Source organism: Balaenoptera acutorostrata, chromosome 10 (assembly GCF_949987535.1).
Source record: "Balaenoptera acutorostrata chromosome 10, mBalAcu1.1, whole genome shotgun sequence".
NCBI lineage: Eukaryota > Metazoa > Chordata > Mammalia > Artiodactyla > Balaenopteridae > Balaenoptera > Balaenoptera acutorostrata.
The window spans coordinates 93,319,908-93,332,022 of record NC_080073.1 but is presented as its reverse complement, the minus strand read 5'-3'; positions in this window follow the sequence as shown (position 1 = coordinate 93,332,022).

The window sequence follows — 12,115 nt, the reverse complement described above, 5'->3', positions numbered from 1 at the left end:
CTAACACACCATTGTAAAGCAATTATACTCTAATAAAGATGCTATGAATAAATAAATAAATAAATAGAGTGACCACGGAAAGCGTCACTTTGAACGTGGAAAGTGAGTGAAGACTGAGACAGGTGAGGGAACAAATCATGCCAGCATCTGGGGGAATGAGCAGGCCTGGTAGAAGGAGCAAATGCCCTGATCTGGGAGTGAGCCTGGTATGAGCAACCTCCAAGAGCCAGGAAGGCTGGAGGGGAGACTCCAGAGGGAAACTGGGAGGAGATGAGGCAGAGGGCAATCCGGAAGGGGCAGATCACGTGGGGCCTTATAGGCCGCTAGGATGATTTTCACTTTTTCCCAGAGTGGGATGGGAGCCATTGGAAGCTTTTGAGCAGAGGAGGGACATGATCTGATTTAGGTCTTGAGTATTTTTGTCTCTGATGGCTCTATTGATTGCACTGGATAAAATACTTAGCACCCTGCTGCTATGTTATAATATGTATTATATATACGCATAATATGCATTCCATGAATGTTTATGTTTTGGTGTATTCCAAACACATGCAAGTTATTCCTGAGCTGAAATTTGGAACATTTCTTCATATAGCTCTATGGCCCCAAAGTAGCACCTTCTTTAATCTGCGGACGACTTGAGATTGTTCAGCCATTCATTCATTTACCAAACTTTTATTAATTGGTGCTACGAGATGCCAGGCACTGTTCATTTTAAGCACTGAGGACATGGTAGTGAGTGAATAAGCTAAAAAATGTCCATGCCTCAATGGGGCTTTCACTCAAGTGATAGGAGGGCAGAAAATGAACAAATAAGACATAAATAAACACATACATATATAAAGTCAAGTAGTGACAAGTGCTAAGAAGATAATGTAGGTAAAAGGGCATTGAGTGGCAGAAGTGAGGGCTATTTTATTTAATGAAAAGATCATGAAATAACAGTTTCGCATCACTGTACATTAAGACTACATGTTTCTGAATGGAGAGATCGGTGAACTGCTTTACTATGACGCTTGAGGGCTGCGTACCTGCAGCTCTGACCTGAATTTATCCAAACTCTCGAGGGAAGTGAACTCAGTGTGATGACTGACAGTGGTGGTGGCCAGTACAGGAGTGAGATCGCACTCCCCGCTTCCTGAGAAGGGCACGTAGCAGGACATGATCCCTCTTCCAGTTCCCGTTAAACAAAACAGCTATAATCCCATCCCTCCCCCTCCCCCTCGAGGTATTTGTGAATGGGCCAGTGCCCAACGTGGGTCCCCCAACGGGGGAGGAGGAAAGCAAGTGATGGGTGGGGGGCAGAGAGGCTCCCCTCAGCACCTGGCCCCATGGGGCTGTGAGGGGCTATTTTAAATGGAATGGTCAGTGATGTACTTCTTTAGCTCAACAACACTTGTTGAGTTCTCACTATGGGCAAGGCACTGTGCTAGGTTCTGAAGCATTTTCTATACAATCCCTGCCCTCAAGGGACTTAAAATCCGTAGTAGATAGAATTCTATGGTGGCCTCTAAGATTCCTTCCCCTGGTCCACACACCCTGTATGATCCCCGGGACTTGTGACTGTGATACGATAATCACTCCTTTGATTAGGTCGTGGTATACGGCACAGCTGACTAAGAAAGGGAGATTACCTGGGTGAGCCTGACTGAATCATGTGAGCCTTAAAGGGGACTCTGCTCACCCTGAAGAACAGACTGGAAGCATGAGAGGGATTCAGTGCCAGGAAGGTTCTCTGCTGCTGGTTTTGAAGATGGAGAGGGACACAGGGAAATGGCTTCTAGGAATTGAGAGGGACCTGAGGTCAACAACCACCGAGCAGACAGAGACCTCAGTCCTACAACTGCAAGGAACTGAATTATGTCAACAACTTGAATGAGCTCCAAGGCAGATTCTTTCCCAGTCAAATCTTCAAATCAAGCCCAGCGGACATCATAATTTCAGCCTTGCCAGAGCCTGAGCTGAGAACTTGGTCATGTTGTGCCTGGTTTTCATACTTACAGAACTGTGATATAATAAACCAGTATTATTTTAAATAGCTACATTTGTGGTAACCTGTTATTAAGACATAAAAATGAATATAGACGCTAATAAGACTTCTGGTTTCTGGTCCAGCATATAAGAAGCAGGAAGACACCCCTCTATCCTAACAACAAGTAAAAAGCTGAACAAACTTGAAAATCAACTCTTTTTAAATCCGTAAGAGAAGTAAGGTCACAGGACAAACTGCTGCCCCAGAATTAGATAGATTGACAGGCAAATACAAAGAATCACAACTTACTGGAGCAGAAACCTTCGCGGGTACCAGGGCTGGCGTGGGGAACTTGAGCTGTAATTGACAAATTGCTGGAGGTTCCATGTGGACAAGACTAAGAGATAAAAACTCCAGTGGGACCCAGTCATTGGGGGGCCACCCATACTTGCGAGTTTTACTTCCAGGATCTCTACCACGTCCTCACAGTGAATTTCGGAGAAAAATCCCCTCATGCTTCCAGCAGGAGGAGGAAAAAGGAACCATTTTGAAATACACCTGAGCATTCTGTTCTTAACAAGCTCTGCTCTCAGGAGAAACTATTTAACCAGAGCTAATCTGCTGGGGTTTTATCAAAGCCTAACTGATTGGGGGAGGGAAATACTTGACCAGCTGCCTCTAGCCTTCCACGTGGGAGAAGAGACATACCCAACTCCAGCCCACTCTAGCCATCCTGCCCACCTGAAGAGTAGGGGGTAACTGAGAAGCATTGTGAAGTTCACAGTCCAGAGGCACAGGCTCACTAAATGACCAAGCCCTGGGACTTCCCTGGCAGTTCAGTGGTTAAGACTCCATGCTTCCACTGCAGGGGGTGTGGGTTCAATCCCTGGTCAGGGAATTAAGATCCCACATGCTGTGTGGTACGGCGGAAAAAAACAAAAAAAGACGAAGTCCTAATCATAGGACTATAAAAAAAAATGCTTCCCTTTCCCTCACCCCTTATCACCACATCACTGAAGGCCTATTTACAGGAGTTTGTTTTTTATTTAACTCAGTACATCATATCCAGCATTCAATAAAAAATTACAAGGCAGACTAAAAGGCAAAAAACACTGAAGAAACAGAGTAAGCATCAGACCAGCCTGAGATATTGGAATTATCAGACCAGGAATTTTAACTAAGTATGATTAATATGCTAATGGGTCTAATGGAAAAAATAGACATCGTGCAAGAACAGGTGGGTAATGTAAGCAGAGAGAGGGAAATTCTAAGAAAGAACCAAAAAGAAATGCTATAGATAAAAACAAACAAACAAACAAAAAAACCAGTTGTAACAGAAATGCAGCATGCCTTTGATAGCCTTATTAGTAAACTGGATGTGGCTGAGGAAAAATGTCTCTGAGCTTGAGGGTATCTCAATAAAAACGTCCAATACCGAAAAGCAAACAGAAAAAAAAGACTGAAGAAAGAAAAACAGAACAGAGTATCCAAGAACTGAGACAGCTACAAAATGTGTAACATATGTATGTGTAAAATGGAAATACTGGAAGGAGAAGAAGGAAAGGGACAGAAGAAATATTTGAAAGAATAATGATAAGACTTTCCCCCAAATTAATGCCAGACACCTAACCATAGATCCAGGAAGCTCAGAGAACATCAAGCAGGATAAATACCCCCCAAATTACATTGAGATATACCATTTTCAAACTACAGAAAATCAAAGATAAAGAAAAAATCCTGAAAGAAGCCGGAGGGAGAAAAAAAACAGCTTGTCTAAGGAGAAGCAAAGATAAAAATTACATCTGACTTCTCCTCAGAAGCTGTGCAAGCAAGAATAGGGTGAAGTGAAATATTTAAAGTGTTAAGAGAAAAAAACCACCAACCTAGAATTCTGTACCCTATTAAATTATCCTTCAAATGTGAAGGAGAAATAAAGATTTTCTCAGACAAACAAAAACTGAGGAAATGTGTGCCAGTAGACCTTCTTGGAAGAAATGTTAAAAGATGTTCTTCCAAGAGAAGGAAAATGCTATAGGTCAGAAACTCGAATCCAGATAAAGAAATGAAGAGCTTTGGAGAAGGAATAAGTGAAGGTAAATTAGAATCTAATAAGTGGCTATGAAAAGTATATCAGCATCTATATTACAAAGGGCACTCGAAAGCCGTGGGGACAATCTTTGCTTTTTGAATGACAAAATGGGTGAATAAGGAGATGGCTTGTGGGCAGGCACAAACAGAAACTAATTTAAGACGACTGCATCTGATTTCTCTACTCACAACTTAGGTTGTCATTGCCTTATTGGAACTTTTCAGGGGGTGTCCACTGCCTATGGAAAAGTCTACATCTCTGAGCTGGACATTGTTCCAGACCTACGGTCATCTCCATAACCTACCATTCCAAACTCATCTCCTATTGTCTCCTAGACTCTCCACTCCAGACTCTCATTAAATGTTGAATTTAGCAACCTACTGTCCATTAGATGGCCCAGAATGCCTTCTCCTCCATCATTTCACACCACTCCTTCAGCCCAGAATAGAGCAGCATCATTAGAGACAAGATGAGCCATGCAGAGGCAAATATTTTAACTCTGGCACTTATCCACGGAATCTAGAGACAATGAAGTTATCATAAACTTCAGAAGACTGCAATCATAGCATGTCAACTCCTTACCAAAAGTGTTCAATGGCTTCCTATTTCTTATGGAATAAGGTACTAGATATTTAGACTGATTATCAAGCTCTTCCAAGATATGACCCCCAAATGCCTATCAAAACCATCTCTTGCTATTTTACATGCCCTGTGCTGGCACTTGTCTTTGCCATCTCTGTTCTTTGCTCAGCCTGGTCCCTATTCCTGGAATGTCCATCTCCTCTTTATCCATTTATGAAATCCTGAGGCTCAAAGAGGTTCAGTAACTTGCTCCAGGTCACAGAGATTGGGGGTAAATCTCACTTTTTTCAGGAAACATTTATAGGTCAGGATCAGTCTTTTCCTCCTCAATACTTTTGTTAACACTTTGATCTAGTACTTATCAAACCGTACCTTGTCTTTCAAGTTATTTACATATATAAGAAGAGATTCGTGGGTAAGCAAATGACTCCAGAATTATCTTAGGCTGAAATCCTCGTTCTGTCACAAACTATGTGACCTTGAACCAGTAACTGGACCTCTCTGAGCCTCAGTTTTGTCACCTGCGAAATGGGACATATGAAAATATCTACCTCTCAGGATTTCCTGTTACATAATAATTTACTTCATGATAGAAAAAGAACTTTTTCAAATTTGTATATCCTTTTGCTCTTAACACAGTGTCCGGTAAGTCATATAGCTCAAAAAAATGCTGATTGAATTAAATACCCTGGACATTTTTGGATCATGTTGTTAAGTCATTGAGTCTTTTTAATTTTTAAACTTCACCTCTCTCCAAGTTACAATGAAACTATTAGGTTCCTCTTCTGCTTAAAATCAATACTTATCCCATGAATAACAGGCATATTAAAACCTTTTAATTTTTCCTTCTTTTTCTCCAGGGACATGGTACGTTTTTAGTATCATGGCACTTCCCCACTCTTCCTACTGATGCTTCCTGGAATTACCTCCCAAATAAACTATAGTCTCAGGGTCTGCAAAGGAAGCACTCAAGTACGGCCAGCTTCATGGGTGTGCAACCTGTGAAGGGCCCTGTATCTGGTTTAATGCTCCACTATTGCCATCTTGAAATTATTAATGATTTTGAACAAGGAGCCCCATATTTTTATTTCACACTGGGCCCTGCAAGTTATGTAGTCAGTCTTGAACCCAACCTAAGGCAGTGGACTAGCCTTCCATTTAGGATCCGTGTCCTGAGTATCTACTGTATTATTCCTGGCCTCTGGGGTTATGATTCATCATTCTATTACAAAGGCATGATCGGCAACTTAGAGAACAACTGAATTTCACTCTTTTATCAGGGGTTATACTTGACTTTGTGCTGCATGATTTTCATTGGTGATCACATAGCTTAGGTTGTGATTATTCCTTAAAGGTCAAAAGAAAACTTATTTTATTTGTAATGGGTTATCATTAATGCTACACTGGGCCTGTGTTCATTATTGCAATTCCACAGACTTTTATTTCCCTGCAGAAAAATTTCCAAAAATTTCCACTTCTCTCAGATCTTTCAGTCAATTCCTAAATGTGTAGAGGCGTTTCGTGTGGGAATAGTCAGTTGGCTCAGATTCCTCTGTTTCTCATCATATTTGTATTAATATAGACTCTCAATCCATAAAAAAATCTGTTCTCATGAGGAAGTGATTAAAAGAAACGTGGGAGAGTGTTTCTGTGGCACTGGGCCTGCTCTCAATGACAAAATATGTTGCTTAAAATTCAGACTTTGGCCAAAAGAGGGAACTCTTCTCATTTGCTGGTTGGCCAAACCAAAGCATTTCACACCTCAAGTGGGCCGTGTTTTGAATTGACAGGGAATCCTCTCCCTCAGAGAGTCATCACACCTCTTCAAGAAATCTTTCTACTTTCCAGATATAACATCGATAGATAGCCTTACTCCTTTCTCTCCCACGATGATCAAATAAGATAGTTTTGGCCTTTTCAACTAAAAATATCCTCCCAACAGAATGTCTAAATATCAAGGAATTATTGAATGCAGGTGGAAAGTAGAATCTGAATGCTCTAAACTTGAAATGGAAAAAACAGAGATTTCTGCACGGAGGGAAAGGTGGACCAGATGAACTTCTGCTAATTTCAGAGTTAATAAGGCTGGTCAGGAAAATTTCAAAAAGCAACAGCCAAATGATCTTTGGGGAAGTAAAGTCTTTGGGAAAATCTGCTGAGAAACAACAAGCTGATGTAGCCATACGGAAATGGTTGTTGGGGGTCTCTGTGGTAGATGCAGATTTATCCTTAGTCTCAATATTCTGTTATTTCTTCCCTCATCTTTGCTCACGGTGGTCACTCCCCCTCACCCCTCTAATCCTCTCCGTAGACGTAATTTTCCCCAGGAAGCCTCCCCTGCCTTCTGCCACTGCCTGGTCCTGGGTTGGGCCACTATAATTAAGCATTGCTCCACAGTGCTCCCCAAACTCACTGTGCCTGTATCTTTCTTAAAACAGACTGTATAGTGCTGCTTCCCCCACTGGAGTGTAAGCTCCTTAGGAGCAGGTGTGATACCTTATTCATCTTTAATTTGCATGTAGTTGCAGCTTCTTACTAAACCTGTGTTGAATGACTATCTGACTGGCTTCATTGCCTGATCTCCTGCCCAAGATCACCTCCCCAGGAACTGTGGGATCTCCTTACCAAGAACTGTGACCACCAGAGCCTCTCCAAGGTGGAGGATGTAAAGGAAGAGGCATTGAATGCACAAAGAGATCAGAAAGTGAACTCCTCCCGGTGAATGAAAATAGCAGCTGGTCAAAGCCTAAGTGTGATCTGAAGGGGAACATTTGCTATCAGACCACACCCTTAGACTTGGCTAGTTCTTCCTTATTTGAGGGTGTGTTGCTTCCTTTTGTCAGATGTCACACCCACCCCATGAGGAGGAGTTGTTTCCTTCTCTTTTTAATGAGGAGTGAAGTAGGTGCCTGGAAGGTCCCTGAGCCTCCTATTGGGTGAAGGGCTTTCATTACAGATATAATGGTGTCTTGGTACAGTGGACTTAAATGAATACAGGGTCTGAAGGTAAACAGGAGACAGCAACTCAAGTTCATTATCCTCCAGACTTTCCTGACAGATGAGAAAGTGGACACATTCTGGGAGCTGACATAGCCATGGGCTTTCAGTTAAAACTGCATTCAAGGAATTCCCTGGCGGTCCAGTGGTTAGGACTCTGTGATTTCACTGCCGAGGGCCCAGGTTCAATCCCTGGTCGGGGAACTAAGATCCTGCAAGCCGTGTGGCGCAAAACACAAACAAACAAAAAAAACCAACTGGATTCAAGTTCCAGTTTCTCGGAGTTTTCAGGCAAGTCAGCCTTGTTCAAGCTCCCACTGATAACGTTAAATGACAATTATATACAAAATACTTAAAAGGAGATAATCAGTCAATGCTTCCTCCTTTGCCTCTGTACTTGTTTGGCTCAAGGTCACTCACCAGCAGCCTCTCTGGCCACCTCCCTTTGAAGACTGCGTTTCAATCCTCAGTGGCTTAAGAATCACCCGAGATCCCTGCTAAAAGGCAGCTTCTGGGCACCACCTCCAGAGACCATGAACAGTTGGTCTGGGTTACGGCCCAGGAAGTGTCATTTTTAACACTTATTTCAGGTAATTCTGAGTCAGGTGGATTGCTGTCCACAGTTCTGGAAATGCAATTGGAAAATTTCCAAGTGTTTCTTTGTCTTAGCACAAGACTACTTTCCTTTCATCGTCAATAGCCCGAAGAAAAACCCCGTTCAGCCAAAATATTTAATTAGGTGCTCCTTCCTGGTAAGTGTTGAGAAAAACACAGTAAGCCGAGGCGGTGTGGAAATGGGGGCAGAGGGTAGGGAAAGCTGGCGGTTTTCACTGGCCTACAGATTGCTGTCCGTACTCCTTGGGGAGCGGTGAACAGGGAGAAACAGAGCAGATGGCTTATGTTGGACTAGAGATGCAAGAGGGGAGACTGATGGGTCTGGAGAGCTTCCAGCTTATACCAAGTCAGAGCTTAGAAGTATGGCTTTATTATTTTCCCTTAAGGGCTATAAATTCCCTCTCCATCAGACCCATTCGAATTTAAACATCAGGAACTTCCCTGGTGGCGCAGTGGTTAAGAATCCGCCCTCCAACGCAGGGGACACGGGTTCAAGCCCTGGTCCGGGAAGATCCCACATGCCGCGGAGTAACTAAGCCCGTGCGCCACAACTACTGAGCCTGTGCTCTAGAGTCCGTGAGCCACAACTACTGAAGCCCGTGTGCCACAACTACTGAAGCCCCTGCGCCTAGAGCCCAGGCTCTGCAACAAGAGAAGCCACCGCAATGAGAAGCCCACGCACCGCAACAAAGAGTAGCCCCCACTCACCGCAGCTAGAGAAAGCCCGCGTGCAGCAACGAAGACCCAACGCAGCCAAACAAACAAACAAACAAACTTTAAACATCAGTCCTCACACACAGCCCGAAGCCAAACGGAAGAGACTTTGCTATCACCAGTAGTTTAGGGTTGCCCAGAGGCTTCATTAGAATGGAAAAGTGAGGGGTGAGTAGACATCTGCTCAACCTGCCTCTTGCAAAATCCTCACTGAGGCCTGCAGTCCAAGGGGCCACAGGCTGCCTCATCTTCCCAGGTCCTCAGTAGGGCATTTTGCCAAAGAACACCTGGCAGGGGCTCCCCTGAAGGCTGATAACTATCTAGGTGCAGGCTCCTCCTGGCATTTCTCAATTCTTATTTTCCACCCTTCCCCCTCTTTTTAAACATCACTGGAATTGTAAGTTCATTGCTCTTTGAAGAAATGCAATATGTTGCTTTCCAAGTTCCCCTGCCCTATGCAGCTTCTTCACCTTTGTCTTCCACCACCAAGTCACTGGTACAGAAGGCAAATGGTTTCCTCAGCTCTGCATCTATTCAGCAAACATTTTTTTTTTCAGCTGTGGCAAAATACACAATATCAAATTTACCATCTTAATCATCCTTAAATGCACAGTTCAGAAGTGTTAAGTATATTCATGGTTGTGCAATTCATCTCCAGAACTCTTTTCATCTTGTGAAGCTGAAACTCTGTGCACATTAAACAACAGCACCCTGTTACCCCCTTCCCCCAGCCCCTGGCAACCCCCATTCTGTTTTCCATCTCTATGGATTTGACTGTCATACAGTATTTGTCCTTCTGTGACTGGCTTATTTCACTCAGCATAATGTTCTCAAGGTTTGTCCATGTTGTAGCATGTATCAGAATTTCCTTCCTTGTTAAGGCTGAATCATATTTCATTGTATGTATAGACCACATTTTGTTGATCCATTCATCTGTCAGTGGACACTTAAGTTGCTTCCACCTTTTGGCTATTGTGAATAATGCTGCTGTGAACGTGGATGGACAAATATCTCTTCAGATCCTGCTTTCAGTTCTTTAGGGTCTCTACCCAGAAGTGGAATTGCTGGATGATATGGTAATTCTGTTTAATTTTTTGAGGAACTACCATACTGTTTCTCACAGTGGCTGCACCATTTTACCTTCTATCCAGCAGTGCACAAGGGTTCCAACTTCTCCCCATTCCAACAACACTTGTTATTTTCTGATTTTTTGATAATAGCCATCCTAATGGTGTGACGTGGTATCTCATTGTGATTTTGATTCGCATTTTCCTAATGATTAGTGATGCTGAGCTTCTTTTCATGTGCTTGCTAGCTATTTGTGCATCTTCTTTGGAGAAATTCAACAAACTTTTTTTGTCATCTGCCTATCCAACAGCCATTTCCTCTTGTCCCCTGGCTGACCTCTGATTTCATTTCTTCCTGATGTGGTTCAGGGATAAGTCCTGATTAATCTAAGTCAGTGGCTCTCAATCCTGGCTGCACACTAGAGTTACTGGGGGTAACTTTAAAAATACCCATGCCTGGTTCCCCTCCCCTGACCAATTAAATCAAAATGTCTGAAGGTGGTCCTGGGCACTGGTATTTTTAGAAGTTTCCTACTTAGACTCAAATATTCAAATATGCTGCCAAGAGTACAAACGATGGTTCTAAATCAATCACGAGCGGTGGTCTCCCTTCTCTTGCCAGTGATTGGCTTAGGATTGGTTGTATGTCTTGGTCTAGTCAATGTGACATGATGGCTTCTAGAAAAGAGTTGTTTTTCCCTAAAATGAAGCACGGTACAGGATGGGAGGTGGGGTGGAACGGTTCCTCTTCTTGCATTGAGTATGACTCTTAGAATGAGGGCAGTCCTCTTGCAACTGTGAGAGCCATGAGCCTGAAGGTGTCAGAGCAGGAAGATGTAATGAACATGGGTAGCTGATGATGTTGTTAAGCTGCTGACTTGACCCACCTTAAAGCCAGCCTACTTCTGGAATTCTGATACAAGATAATAAATGTCTTTATTTATGCTACTTTGAGTTGGGTTTTCTGTTACCTGCAGCTGAAGGTATCCTAACATTATATTACTATGTGCTGGGAATTTCAGGAAGGCATAAGGCTATCCTTATCTATTATGATAGAAGAAAGCAAAAGAGACATTGTCTTGAACAGACTCCAACCCCGGACTCTCATGGTGAAAGTCCGATGCTCTACTGTCCAAGGTTTTTAGGTTTCATTCAGATCCCAAGAGAGACAGAAAACCAGGAAAGTTGGACAAGCTGTACTATCAAGGGCCAGACCAGAACTGGAAACAGCCTGAACTTAATCCTGACTCTGCCTCAAATTTTCCTGTGGAATTTTCCTTGTCCCAGCCAAGTCCTCAAATCTGGGTCAGTTATAGAGTTTAGATGCAACACGAGAAGGGAAAGAAGTTGTGTTTACAGAACATTCTGAGTCCAAACCACATAAGTCTTTAGAGATTAAATTTAACACCTTGATGTATACCTGAGCCCAAACAAGTAATTTATTTAAACTAATGGCCAGCCACGTAGTACTTATCAGGTTACCTGAGTCTCAGGTATATAGCAGAAGTAACCTTCTTTAGCTTCTTCTTTCCTGGATCTAGGTGTTATCAGATCAGGCGTCATTTCTGCTATAGTTTCCTTCAATTGCACCTGTGAGAGTGCCTTATAAGTAGGCAGTGGATATCACCATTTGGTGAGTCCCAAAGGCAAGGCTGGGAGAGGGGTACACGGGATATTCTGTTGGCTGGTCACAGCTCTCTACCAGTGTGCCAATCAGAGCTTACGTTCCTTACAAACAAATCCCAACACACACCACAATGCTTAAAGATGACACATGATCAGCTGCTAGCTGACAGCACTGTGTGACAAGAATCAGCCATAGGAAGGTCTGATTCAATATAAAAGAGTAAAAAAGGTATGTATGTCTCTAGGAAAGCCATTAAAGTAGAAAACACTAAAAGTACACTTACCATCAACATTTCAGAATCTATTTTCTGATTTACTCTTATAGATTGTATCAAAATTTGAAATGAACATTGATGAGTATAAAGTTTGTTCAAAGCTCCACCTGTCAATAATTCACACCTGGCCTTGGAAATGGACTGTTTGGCTTTGTGGTCTCCACAGTGAGGCCACAGA